Consider the following 13,177-nt stretch of genomic DNA (forward strand, 5'->3'; position numbering starts at 1 on the left):
TGTCTGAGAGTCACCTCTCTCCCTGAGGTGTTACTGATAATCACTGTCATCCTGTTTGTGTAGACCGCCGAAGAATTCTGCAGTTCAGGTCTCACCAGCACTCCTGCAGGTAAGCGTGGCTCTTCTTCCTGATCATCAGGAGTATCCACCTGGCTGGCTGATCATTGGACAATCCATAAAATTTGGGGGGTTCCTGTCACTCTAGCTACCCTTCCAAGATGTACATGACAGTTTTATACCGGGCGTACCACACAGTTCCTTGTTTCTACACATCATCCTGCTTAGGAGGAACTTGCACCTTCTGAAAAGTAGCTCTGAACACAGGGTGAATGGACAAGGTTTCCAAAGTGTTCTCTCCATTTATCTCCCTGCATGTCCCTGCAAGCCTTCTCACAACAGCAGTATTTGTTCCCACAAGAATGGGAGCTCCATCCTTTGTAACCGGAACTGGGCAGACCAACACTGATGTGTCTATAGTCTCAATTACTCCAACATCTGCTTCTGAAAACTTCAGTTTCAATGACAAGTAAATACCAGTACTAAGTCCCCAAATCCCAAGGGCACTTTGTGGCGTCAATGGTAAATTCGTCAAATACCAGTTCTAAAAGGATCTATAAGAAATTAACTTGAGAACCTGTATCAAGTAAAAGCACATTCAATCCATATGGATACATTAGAGAATGGTCCCACTAAACCTTCAGGAATTGTGGTTTGCACTTTGGCATTTTCCTTGGTACACTGATTGGAAAGTACTCTCTCCAAAATGGCAGCCCTTTTATTTACTGCATCCCTCTGTAGTTTTGCCTCTTTCCTTCTCTGTTTGATTAACCATTGACTTACTTTTTGAAGATTTTCCTGTCCCTCATAGTCTTACTTGAAATGTCCATTTTCAACACAGTTGTAAGAAAATACCTATCACCTCTCTTGTCAAGCGACCCTTTTCAGCAGCAATCGCTGCATCATAAATGCTACAGGAGGGTTACGTTTCCCAATGGACAAATGACGCTTAGCTGAATCATTAGCAAACGTCCATTGAATCAGCTCAGCATGAAGGTTTTTCACCTCATTCCTCAAAAGCTCTATTTCCATGGCATCAGGGGGTAATTTAGCAACAGAGGCTACCACTGAAGACACTACTTGGCATTTGAAAATGTCCCACTCCTCTCTAACTTCTCTGACTAAGTTAGTAAAAGATGGAGGAGGGCGCATCTTGTGGGTCATTCAAATACATAGGGCAATCGCATCATGTGACAGCGTGCACTTCACACCTTGCTCCATCTCAGGCAATTTCTCTCAGACAGTTGAATGCCCCCTTTGTGGCACAAACAATGCAGCAATTTCTCCAACCTGAAAATGTAGGCAGGCAGCTTCTCTCCTTCCTCCTGAACTTTCTTATCAGATAGGTTGCACTTTCAGCAGTGCCAAAAGCATCTTCCAGAGCTTACAGGTCATTTGCTGACACGGCTATGGATTTTCTACCTTGAGGAACCTCACTATATCAGCTGTTGAACCCTTTAAGCTCTCTACCGGTCTCTGTTGTTTCATGTTATCTGAGCACTGCCATTCATCCAGTAACTGAGATATCTACTCAACCCAAGCCTCATATTCTTCTTCCGCTCTGGGTGTGGGCTTGACTCCAGAGAACACCCTCAGCCTACAATAACTTTGGCTCTCTGCAGATACACTGCCAACCAATGTTGTAATAGCCAAACCATCTCAGAATTTAAATCTATCGCTGAAGGACCCATTAGGCCTTTCACATCAGACAACTCTTTTCCCTCCACTTTGCAGAAACAAGAACAAATTGTCTTTGTCCTCAGCTACATGTCCCCCTTATGGACTGCTCATTGCCCCACCTCCCTACCCTATGAGGCAGTGCGACTTCAGTCACGTCACTGCTGGTCTGGACTAACACGACATCCTTACCAGCCGATTGGTCAAAATGTTATTCGACCACTGTAACTCTCCCCAATATTTTCACAGAATTTAGCACTCTAATCAACAACTCATCAGGGCTGCAGATATCCACCCCACTCAGAACACAAACGTTAGTTGTGGGTAACCTCTTTGAATCGCACCAAAACTTAATCTCTGCGGTGTCCATAATAAGGTACCCTGATCACTTTCCCCAACACGAGCTTAAACATAGGCTTAAACACACAAACAGTTCAATCAATTCTTAACAGCAATTACACAGCATTCAGCGAATTGCTAGATGATAGCCCGCACAATGAAGCTCCCTACTGAGCTTGTATGGTAACTTAACTTGTTGCCAGCCCCACTAACAGCCATGGGATGCAAAAGTGAGAAGGTCACTTTTCACAAATAATATACGATAGGGTCTGTATGATTTGATGTTCAACCAATCAGGGATGTTGTGCTGTTCTGATCGAAGAAACCTCGATGTGAGTGAATGCTGTGTAAATACTGCCCATACACTATTGTTGGTTGGCAAAACATAACAGCGCATACACTATATAAAGTTATAAAGAAAGCATATTTACAAATTTTGGCTTTATCGGACAGTCAGTAGGAAAAAGAAAAGGACCCATTCCAGTTAACCCAGTCCAAACGAGTACATACAGTTGGATTTCATACTGGAGTCATTTTTAACTCATGCGTTCGACCCAGTCTGCGTGAAAGTACACACCACATCCCGAACGTCACTGAAAATCCATCTCAAACAAATGGGCGCTCTCTCGGGAGTCCTTCCTCCTTTGAGCCATTCATCTGCACAAAGCACTTTGAGCAACCTGGAAGCCCCTTCCCTCAGCATCCTCAGTCATCTTCCCTTCTGTCCTCTCTGCACCTCCCGCCAAAACAAAAAAAAACGCTGAACTACACTGACTGTCACAAATCTCTCTCCGCCCCGCTCTACATAGAAACATAGAAAACCTACAGCACAATACAGGCCTTTCAGCCCACAAAGTTGTGTTGAACATGTCCCTACCTTAGAAATTACCCAGGGTTACCTATAGCCCTCTATTTTTCTAAGCTCCATGTACCTATCCAAAAAGACCCTATCGTATCCGCCTCCACCACCGTTGCCAGCAGCCCATTCCACGCACTCACCACTCTCTGCATAAAAAACTTACTCCTGACATTTCCTCTGTACCTACTCCCCAGCACCTTAAACATGTGTCCTCTTGAGGCAACCATTTCCGCCCTGGGAAAAAGCCTCTGACTATCCACACGGTCAATACCTCTTATCATCTTATATACCTCTATCAGGTCACCTCTCATCCTCCGTGGCTCCAAGGAGAAAAGGCCGAGTTCACTCAACCTATTCTCATAAGGCGTGCTCCCCAATCCAGGCAACATCCTTGTAAATCTCCTCTGCATCCTTTCTATGGCTTCCACATCCTTCCTGCAGTGAGGCAACCAGAACTGAGCACAGTACTCCAAGTGGGGTCTGACTAGGGTCCTATATAGCTGCAACATTACCTCTCAGCTCCTAAATTCAATTCCACGATTGATGGAAGGCCAATACACCGTATGCCTTCTTAACCACAGAGTCAACCTACGCAGCTGCTTTGAGTGTCCTATGGACTCGGACCCCAAGATCCCGCTGATCCTCCACACTGCCAAGACTCTTACCATTAACACTATATTCTTCCATCATATATGACCTACCAAAATGAACCACTTCTCACTTATCTCGGTTGAACTCCATCTGCCATTTCTCAGCCCAGTTTTGCAATCTATCAATGTCCCACTGTAACCTCTGACAGCCCTCCACACTATCCACAACACCTCCAACATTTGTGTCATCAGCAAAGTTACTAACCCATCCCTCCACTTCCTTATCCAGGTCACTTATAACAATCACGAAGAGTGAGAGTCCCAGAACAGATTCCTGAGGCACACCACTGGTGAACGCCCTCCATGCAGAATATGATCTGTCTACAACCACTCTTTGCCTTCTGTGTGCAAGCCAGTTCTGGATCCACAAAGCAATGTCCTCTTGGATCCCATGCCTCCTTACTTTCTCAATAAGCCTTGCATGGGGTACCTTATCAAATGCCTTGTTGAAATCCATATACACTACATCTACTGCTCTACCTTCATCAATGTGTTTAGTCACATCCTCGAACAATTCAATCAGGCTCATAAGGCATAACCTGCCCTTGAAAAATCCATGCTGACTATTCCTAATCATATTATACCTCTCCAAATGTTCATAAATCCTGCCTCTCAAGATCTTCTCCACCAACTTACGAACCACTGAGGTAAGACTCACTGGTCTATAATTTCCTGGGCTATTTCTACTCCCTTTCTTGAATAAAGGAACAACATCTGCAACCCTCCAATCCTCCAGAACCTCTTCCGTCCCCATTGATGATGCAAAGATCATTACCAGAGGCTCAGTAATCTCCTTCCTAGCCTCCCACAGTAGCCTGGGGTACATCTCACCCAGTCCCGGCAACTTATCCAACTTGATGCTTTTCAAAAGCTCCAGCACATCCTCTTTCTTAATATCTACATGCTCAAGCTTTTCAGTCTGCTACAAGTCATCACTACAATCACCAAGATCCTTTTCCAAAGTGAATACTGAAGTAAAATATTCATTAAGTACCTCTGCTAGTTCCTCCAGTTCCATACATACTTTCCCACTGTCACACCTGATAGATCCTATTCTTTCACACCTTATACTCTTGCTCTTCACATATTTGTAGAATGCCTTGGGGTTTTCCTTAATCCTGCCCACCAAGGCCTTCTCATGGCCCCTTCTCTCGAACTTTCTCCTGATTCCGCCATCCTGATTGGCTGAAACAACATTCCTAAGTTGAATATCATAGCCTCTTACCTTTTAGCTGAAACCAAACATTCTAAAAAACAGAACACGTTGCTTTTACAGTACTGCCAAACATAAATACCTACAGCAGAGCAGTAAAAAATCTTAACTAGGGCATTACACACATCTCTATAAGAACAAGCATGCAGCAGTTCTTCATCTCTTGCTGTGTCAGATGTAGGTGAAGGCAATGCAGCTTATCTTCCAGGGAGCAAACATGGGAGAACAGCATCAACTCAAGAGCCAGCCACCAACCCCAGCATGGATTCCCATGCCCCTCCCCCACCCTTGTTCTCTCCCACAACATGTCCTTCCCTCCCCAGGTGGTGGCAACAGGCGAGGCCGTGGCATGGGGACCTGATCTGCACAACAACCCAAGGCCACTCTGCTCCACTGTTGTCGGTCCCACCAATGAACTAATAAACCCGTCTTGCAGTACTTTGTATTATCAATGTCCAGCAGAGTCTTGCAATCACATTTTACATGTATTTGTACAACTTGATGGACCCAGGGAGACCACTGCAACCAAACGTGTTGGCATCCTACCAGATGGCAACCTTGATTCATTGCCTTCAGCTGCACATCCAGGATCATTGTCAAGAGGCAGAGCAGTATTCTACAGGATAGTATTCAATGGCCAGTGCTGCAGCAGAGCATTCTGCCTGTACTTCTCCATGATGTCCAGCAAGATTCTCCCTTGATGTATTTGCAGTGTTTGTTGTCTTTTGCACATTGGTTGTTTGTCTGTCCTGTTGGGTGCAGTCTTTCATTAATTCCATTATGTTTCTTGTATTTACTGTGATTGCCCACAAAAAAATGGATCTCAGGGATGTTTATGGTAACATATATGTACTTTGACAATAAAATGAACTTTGAACTTGTTTTCATTTCCTGGCCCAGTTTAATGCAATGAGGCTAATATGTGAGAAATATTTCTAAACTGGCACTTAAATATTAAGGAAGGTTTTCCAAATGCAAATATAAAAATTGACACCAAAAAGATAATTCAGGAAAAACAAAAAATCTGCTGGAAGAACTCAGCTGTTGAGCAGCTTCAGGTTGAGAGAAAATAACTGTTAACATTTTGATTTGAACCCCACATCAGGATAGGATTAATTCCTTTCCCTTACAGATGCTGCTCAGTTCATCTAGCTAGATAACTTGTTGTTGCATCATCTGCAGTCACTATTGTCTCAATAATTCATAACATCAACATCATAGTTAGAATATAGAACGTGATACCATGGTGAATAGTTAAAATAAATACTTTAGTACTATTTAAAAGGATACTAGATAATACAAAGCAGAAGAAAACAGATGGAAGTGAAGGTACATTACATAAAGTTAGGAAGAAGATTGATGGTAACATATATAGTGACATAAACCAAATTTTCCCTGAGAGAATGAGTGAGGCCAGTGTTCATTGTCTAAGCTTCATTGCTCCTGGCCTGAGGAGGTAGGTGAATGTCAAGCACATTATTGTGTGAGAGACATGCAGGCCAGAACTGATAACGATAATGGATTTCCTTTCCTGAGGGTTATTAGTGAACCAAATGGATTGTAATGACAATCCTGTTGCTTAATGATTACCATTTTTATAAATTCAAGTTTTCTGTGAACTTAAGATCCCCAGTTGCCAGGGTGAGATCCAAATTCATGCTTTGAATCTGAACTCCAGTTTAACCACTGCATTATTATGCATTTTATGTATTTTATTTATCAGAGATCCAGCACTGTGACAGGCCCTTCTTGCCCAATGAGCCTGCACCACCCAAATACACCTAATTACCCAATATGGGAGGAAACCAGAGTACCCGGAGGAAACCTACGCAGTAATGTAAAGTACGCTTGTATGTACAGACAGCTGCAGGAACTGAATCTAAGTCACTGGCGCTGTAAAGAATTATGCTACCTGCTATGCTACAATAGCACCATGTACCTAGCAACAGAATGACCCATTCTTTGCTGTAATGCTATGCAATTCTATACATGTCAGAAACACGCTGGTACTCAGAGTCCTGAAGGCACAAACTAAAGGAACAAGCCTTTGCATCACAGCTCAGCACATCACAGGAACCAGCGTCACCTTTATGGATTCTGTCTTTACTTTTCTCTGCCTCATTAAAGCAGTCAGCAGAAACAAAGACCCCAGACACACCCTGGAAATACTCTCTTCTCCCCTCTTTCATTGGGCAGGCCTGAAAGAATGTACCAGCAGGCTAAAGGGCAGCTTCTATCCCACTGCTTGCAGATTCTTGAATGGACATCTTGTAGGATTAAGTTCAAAGTATACAACTCTGAAAATCCTCTTCTCCAAGTAGCCATGAAACCAAGAAAAGAACGGCAGCATGAACATCAGCCCGCAAATCCCTCCTCCCCGCACAAAAAGACCAAACAGAAACAGAACAGGGATATCGACCCCCAAACCCCGCTCACCTACAAACAAAAAACCATGAAAGTTCAAGTGAAAGACACAAGGTACAAAAAACCATAAGACTGAGAAGAAGTCCACATCCAAAACACAGACTCGGCCTCACAATCAACCCCGTGTATTTGATCGTGTCCCTGCACTGCACTTTTTCTATAGCTTCAACACCTTACTCTGGCAACACACACAAAATGCTGGTGGAACACAGCAGGCCAGGCAGCATCTACAGGAAGAGGTACAGTCGACGTTTCAGGCCGTGGTGAGGAGGCAGAGAAGAAGAGGAAGGTCAAGTGGCCAGCAATGGCAGATGAGAAGGCATGGCATGTATTTGATGAGGATATCAGTATGATGTCGTAGAACACTCTCAGGGGAACAGCAAAGAGAAAGTTGGAAGTGATAGGCGATATGATTTACGATGTTGGAAAGTACAGGTTTGGTTACACCAGTAGAGAAGCGGTTATTGGTGAATTCACAGTCCCCTGGGAAGACAACATCGATGAAGTCCATGAGCGCAAGTTAACCAAGTATGCAGAATTAAGATCAGAGTGCAGAGGCAGAGGGTGGAAGGTCTCATACTATCTATTTGAAGTCCGCTGCCGTGGGCTTATTGTGTTCACTCTCCAGAAGTGGCTGCGTGACCTTGGCTTCACTAGAAGAGAGATCAAGTCAACCAGCAGGGCTGTAGCTGAGGCAGCAGAGAAAGGATCAGCATGGGTGTGGACCAAGTATGTCCAGAGGGGCAGGTAGTCAGACAGTGTATACATATCATGCAAACCCTTCAGTAGTTGCATAGACACCTGAAGAGTAGACTATCTGTTGGATGGAAGTGCCCAACAACTCTGATAGAGCAAATGCCAAGCTTTTAAGCTCACCAGTGGGAGGTGATGCTTTAGCACTGCTGGCCCACCACCTCGAGGGAGTCTTGACCATAAGCTGGTCGAAACTCCTGAAGACAGGTGGAAGATCAACTGATGATCCCACTGGTGATAGCACAGGACAGTTAAAATCTTAGTCCACGTGTATTTTGTAACTCTACCTTCGCACACTGTCTCTTTGTACAGGTGACAAGAGTAAACAAATTCCACTACCTTCGCACACTGTCTCTTGGTACAGGTGACAATAATAAACCAATTCCACTACCTTTGCACGCTGTCTCTTGATACAGGTGACAATAATTAACCAATTCCACTACCTTCGCACACTGTCTCTTGATACAGGTGACAATAATAAACCAATTCCACTACCTTCGCACACTGTCTCTTTGTACAGGTGACAATAATAACACAATTCCACTACCTTTGCACACTGTCTCTTGGTACAGGTGACAATAATAAACCAATTCCACTACCTTCGCACACTGTCTCTTTGTACATGTGACAATAATAAACCAATTCCAATACCTCCGTACACCATGTCCATTTTGACCATAACGTTCTACATGTATTAATCCTCTTTACAACCAGCTGGCCATTTTAGAAACAGCTTCCTTTCTTCTGCCATCATATCTTTGAACAGTCGATAAATCCATGGATACTACCTTGCTATTCTTCTTTTGCAATATTTATTTATTTTTATTGTAACTTCATAGTCATTTTTAATATCTTGCATTGTACTGCCACATAAAAGACAAATTTCATGACATAATGTCAGTTATGATAACCCTGATTCTGAACCTGAACTTTCTATGCTTGATATAAGATGTGGCTGTTCTGCTGAATTACAGCTGCCTTGATTCAAATTTCCGAAAGCTAACAGGAGCAGGTGTTTGAAGGATGCAAAAATGTTTGATTTATGATGTACATGGCATCTGTAAGGACTTTGACCCCAGGAAAATATCATCTTCATTCACACTTGTCACAGTCAGGGTAAAGTAGCATTAAAATTCAAAGTAGGTTTATTATCGAAGAATGTATAACCTTGAGTTTCTTTTATTTGTAGGTACCCACAGGAAGATAATGAAATACAATAGAGCCCATGAAAAACCATACATAACAAAGGCTGACAAACATCTAATGTGTAAAAACAGACAAATTGTGCAAATCATTTAAAAATAAATAAATAATACTGAGAACATGAGATGCAGAAAGTGAGTCTACAGGCTGTGGAGTCAGTTCATTTAGATATGTCCATAAGACCTACATAGAGTAGGTGCAAAATTAGACCATTGAATCTGCTCTGTCATTCCATCATGGCTGGTTAATTATCCCTCTCAACCTCATTCTCCCCGTAACCTTTGACTACCTCACAAATAAAGAACCTATCAACCTCTGCTTTAAATATACACAATGATGGCCTCCACAGCCATCTGTGGCAATGATTCCACAGATTCATCAATGTCTGGGTAGTCATTGGACTTGTATTTCAAAGCAAATCTAGTTCAACAACATCCATTGGTAAGAAAGAGAGCAGCTCATAATGTGGCCAAAGTTGACTCCAAACTGATACCTGGCTTGCATTGCAAGTGTGAAAATACCAATGCTGCTGACAGTTTAGTGGCAACATTTTACCACACATTCTACATTAATATTCAGAATCAGATTTAATATCTTGATGTATGTTAACTTTACAGCAGCAGTACGATTAAATACATCGTAGATAAATATAGAGAAAAAACCCTGTTACATTAAGTGTGTGTGTATATATATATACACACACACACATACACACACACACACACACATATATATACATACCTACACATACATACATATATATATATATATATATATATATATATATACATATATTAAATAGTTAAGCTAAAATAAGTAGTGAAAAATAACAGAAATAAAAAAAGTAGTGAGGTATTGTTCATGGGTTCAGTGTCCATTTAGAAATCGGATGGCAGAGGGGAAGAAGCTGTTCCTGAATCATTGCAAACACGAGGAATTTTGCAGATGCTGGATCATTGAGTGTGTGCCGTCAGGTTTCTATACCTCCTACCTGATGGCAACAATGTGAAGACTGCATGTCCTGGGTGGCGGGATCCTTAAAGATGTATGCTGCCTTCCTAAGGCACCGCTCCTTGAAGACGTCTTGGATACATCTTCATAGATGCTAACTCATTGACTGCATTAATTCAGTCAGATTCTGTTTCTGAAGGACCGTGTTGCAGCACTGGAGAGGAAACTGGATGACATTAGGTTCATCCGCGAGAACGAGAGTTTTCTAGACAGGACCTACAGTGAGGTTGTTACACCCAGGATACCGGAAGTACAGGAGACCCCGGGAGATGTGCCTCTCGTAAACAGGTTCTCCCTCTTGGAAGCTGTCGGGACAGAAGACAGTGCCAGTCTGAGAGGCGGACGGGTCTGCGAGTCAACAAGTGGCACTGAGGCAAAGCCAAGGAGACAGACGTCAGGCAGAGCCATGGTAGTAGGGGACTCCATAGTGAGAGGTACAGAAAGGGGTTTCTGTGGCAACAGGTGAGATTTAAGGATGGTGTGTTGCTTCCCTGGTGCCAGGATCCAGGATGTCACTGACCGATTGAAGAGTGAAGGTGAACATCCGGAAGTCGTGGTGCATGTCGGCACAAATGACGTGGGGAAGAAGAGGAAAGACATTCTACAGAGTGACTTCAGAGAACTCGGAAGAAGGCTGAAAAGCAGGACTTCCAGGGTGGTTATCTCCGGTTTGCTTCCAGTTCCCCATGCTGGAGTGGTCAAGAACAGGGAGATAATGGATCTGAATGTGTGGCTGAGGAACTGGTGCAGGAAGCAAGGATTTACATTCTTGGACCACTGGAGTATGTTTCGGGGAAAGGATGAATTGTACAAAAGGGACGGGTTGCACCTTAATAAGCGGGGCACCAGCATTCTGGCAGGCAGGTTTGCCTCTGCAACACGGGTGTGTTTAAACTAAATAGTGGGGGGGAGGGGACGAACTGGAAATATAAGGATGGAGATAAAGGGAAAGTGAGAATAAGAAAAGTTAAGAAATACAACAGAATCAACAGAGCAGAAAGCTCAAGAAGGGATCGTACAGTATAGCCAAGTGAAATAGGAATTGATATGGGAGGTGAGGGGAGTAATGAAATAAAATTAATTAAAAGAGGCCATGGCTGACAAGGGAAGTAATGGACAGTATAAAAATAAAAGAGAAGAAGTATAACATAGCAAAGACGAGTGGGAAGCCGGAGGATTGGGAAACTTTTAAAGAGCAACAGAAGGTAACTAAAAAGGCAATACGCAGAGAAAAAATGAGGTACGAAGGTTAGCTAGCCAAGAATATAAAGGAGGATAGTAAAAGCTTCTTTAGGTATGTGAAAAGGAAAAAAATAGTTAAGACCAAAATTGGGCCCTTGAAGATGGGTGAATTTATTGTGGGGAACAAGGAAATGGCAGACGAGTTGAACAGGTACTTTGGATCTGTCTTCACTAGGGAAGACGCAAACAATCTCCCAGATGTAATAGTGGCCAAAGGACCTAGGGTAATTGATGAATTGAAGGAAATTTATATTAGGCAGTAAATGGTGTTGGATAGGCTGTTGGGTCTGAAGGCTAATAAGTCCCCGGGACTTGATGGTCTGCATCCCAGAGTACTTAAGGAGGTGGCTTTAGAAATCGTGGATGCGTTGGTAATCATCTTCCAATGTTCTATAGATTCAGGATCAGTTCCTGTGGATTGGAGGGTGTCTAAGAGGGAGGAAGAGAGAAAACAGGGTATTATAGACCGGTTAGCCTGACGTCGGTGGTGGGAAAGATGCTGGAGTCAATTATAAAAGATGAAATTACGGCACATCTGGATAGCAGTAATAGGATTGGTCTGAGTCAGCATGGATTTCCGAAGGGGAAATCATGCTTGACTAATCTTCTGGAATTTTTTGAGGATGTAACTATGAAAATGGACAAGGGAGAGCCAATGGATGTAGTGTACCTGGACTTTCAGAAAGCCTTTGATAAAGTCCCACATAGGAGATTAGTGGGCAAAAATAGGGCACATGGTATTGGGGGCAGAGTACTGACATGGATTGAAAATTGGTTGGCAGACAGGAAACAAAGAGCAGCGATTAACAGGTCCCTTTCGGAATGACCTGTTGGGTACCGCAGGGTTCAGTGCTGGGACCGCAGCTGTTTACAATATATATTAATGATTTAGATGAGGGAATTAAAAGTAATATTAGCAAATTTGCAGATGACACAAAGCTGGGTGGCAGTGTGAAATGTGAGGAGGATGTTATGAGAATGCAGGGTGAATTGGACAGGCTGGGTGAGTGGCAGATGCATGGCAGATGCAGTTTAATGTGGATAAATGTGAGGTTATCCCCTTTGGTGGTAAGAACAGGAAGGCAGATTATTATCTAAATGGAGTCAAGTTAGGAAAAGGGGAAGTACAACGAGATCTTGGTGTTCTTGTACATCAGTCACTGAAAGCAAGCATGCAAGTACAGCAGGCAGTGAAGAAAGCTAATGGCATGCTGGCCTTCATAACAAGGGGAATTGAGTATAAGAGCAAAGAGGTCCTTCTGCAGCTGTACAGGGCGTGGTGAGACCACACGTGGAGTACTGTGTGCTGTTTTGGTCTCCAAATTTGAGGAAGAACATTCTTGCTATTGAGGGAGTGCAGCGTAGATTCACAAGGTTAATTCCTGGGATGGCAGGACTGTCATATGTCAAAAGGTTGGAGTGACTGGGCTTGTATACTCTGGAATTTAGAAGGCTGAGAGGGGATCTTATTGAAACATATAAGATTATTAAGGGATTAGACACGCTGGAGGCAGGAAGCATTTTCCCGCTGATGGGTGAGTCCAGAACCAGAGGCCACAGTTTAAGAATAAGGGGTAGGCCATTTAGAACAGAGTTGAGGAAAAACTTTTTCACCCAGAGAGTGGTGGATATATGGAATGCTCTGCCCCAGAAGGCTGTGGAGACCAAGTCTCTGGATGCTTTCAAGAAAGAGATGGATGGAGCTCTTAAAGATAGCGGAATCAAAGATAATGGGGATAAGGCAGAAAC

At 43.2% G+C, this 13,177-nt stretch overlaps 1 protein-coding gene across 1 annotated transcript in view; it reads right to left on the reverse strand.

Annotated features, from left to right (window-relative positions):
* Positions 1–13,177, reverse strand: part of LOC134346871 (contactin-associated protein-like 5) — a 1,673,098-nt gene that overhangs the window by 1,173,741 nt on the left and 486,180 nt on the right. The window lies entirely within an intron of this gene.

The sequence above is a fragment of the Mobula hypostoma genome, chromosome 5 (genome assembly GCF_963921235.1).
Source record: "Mobula hypostoma chromosome 5, sMobHyp1.1, whole genome shotgun sequence".
NCBI lineage: Eukaryota > Metazoa > Chordata > Chondrichthyes > Myliobatiformes > Myliobatidae > Mobula > Mobula hypostoma.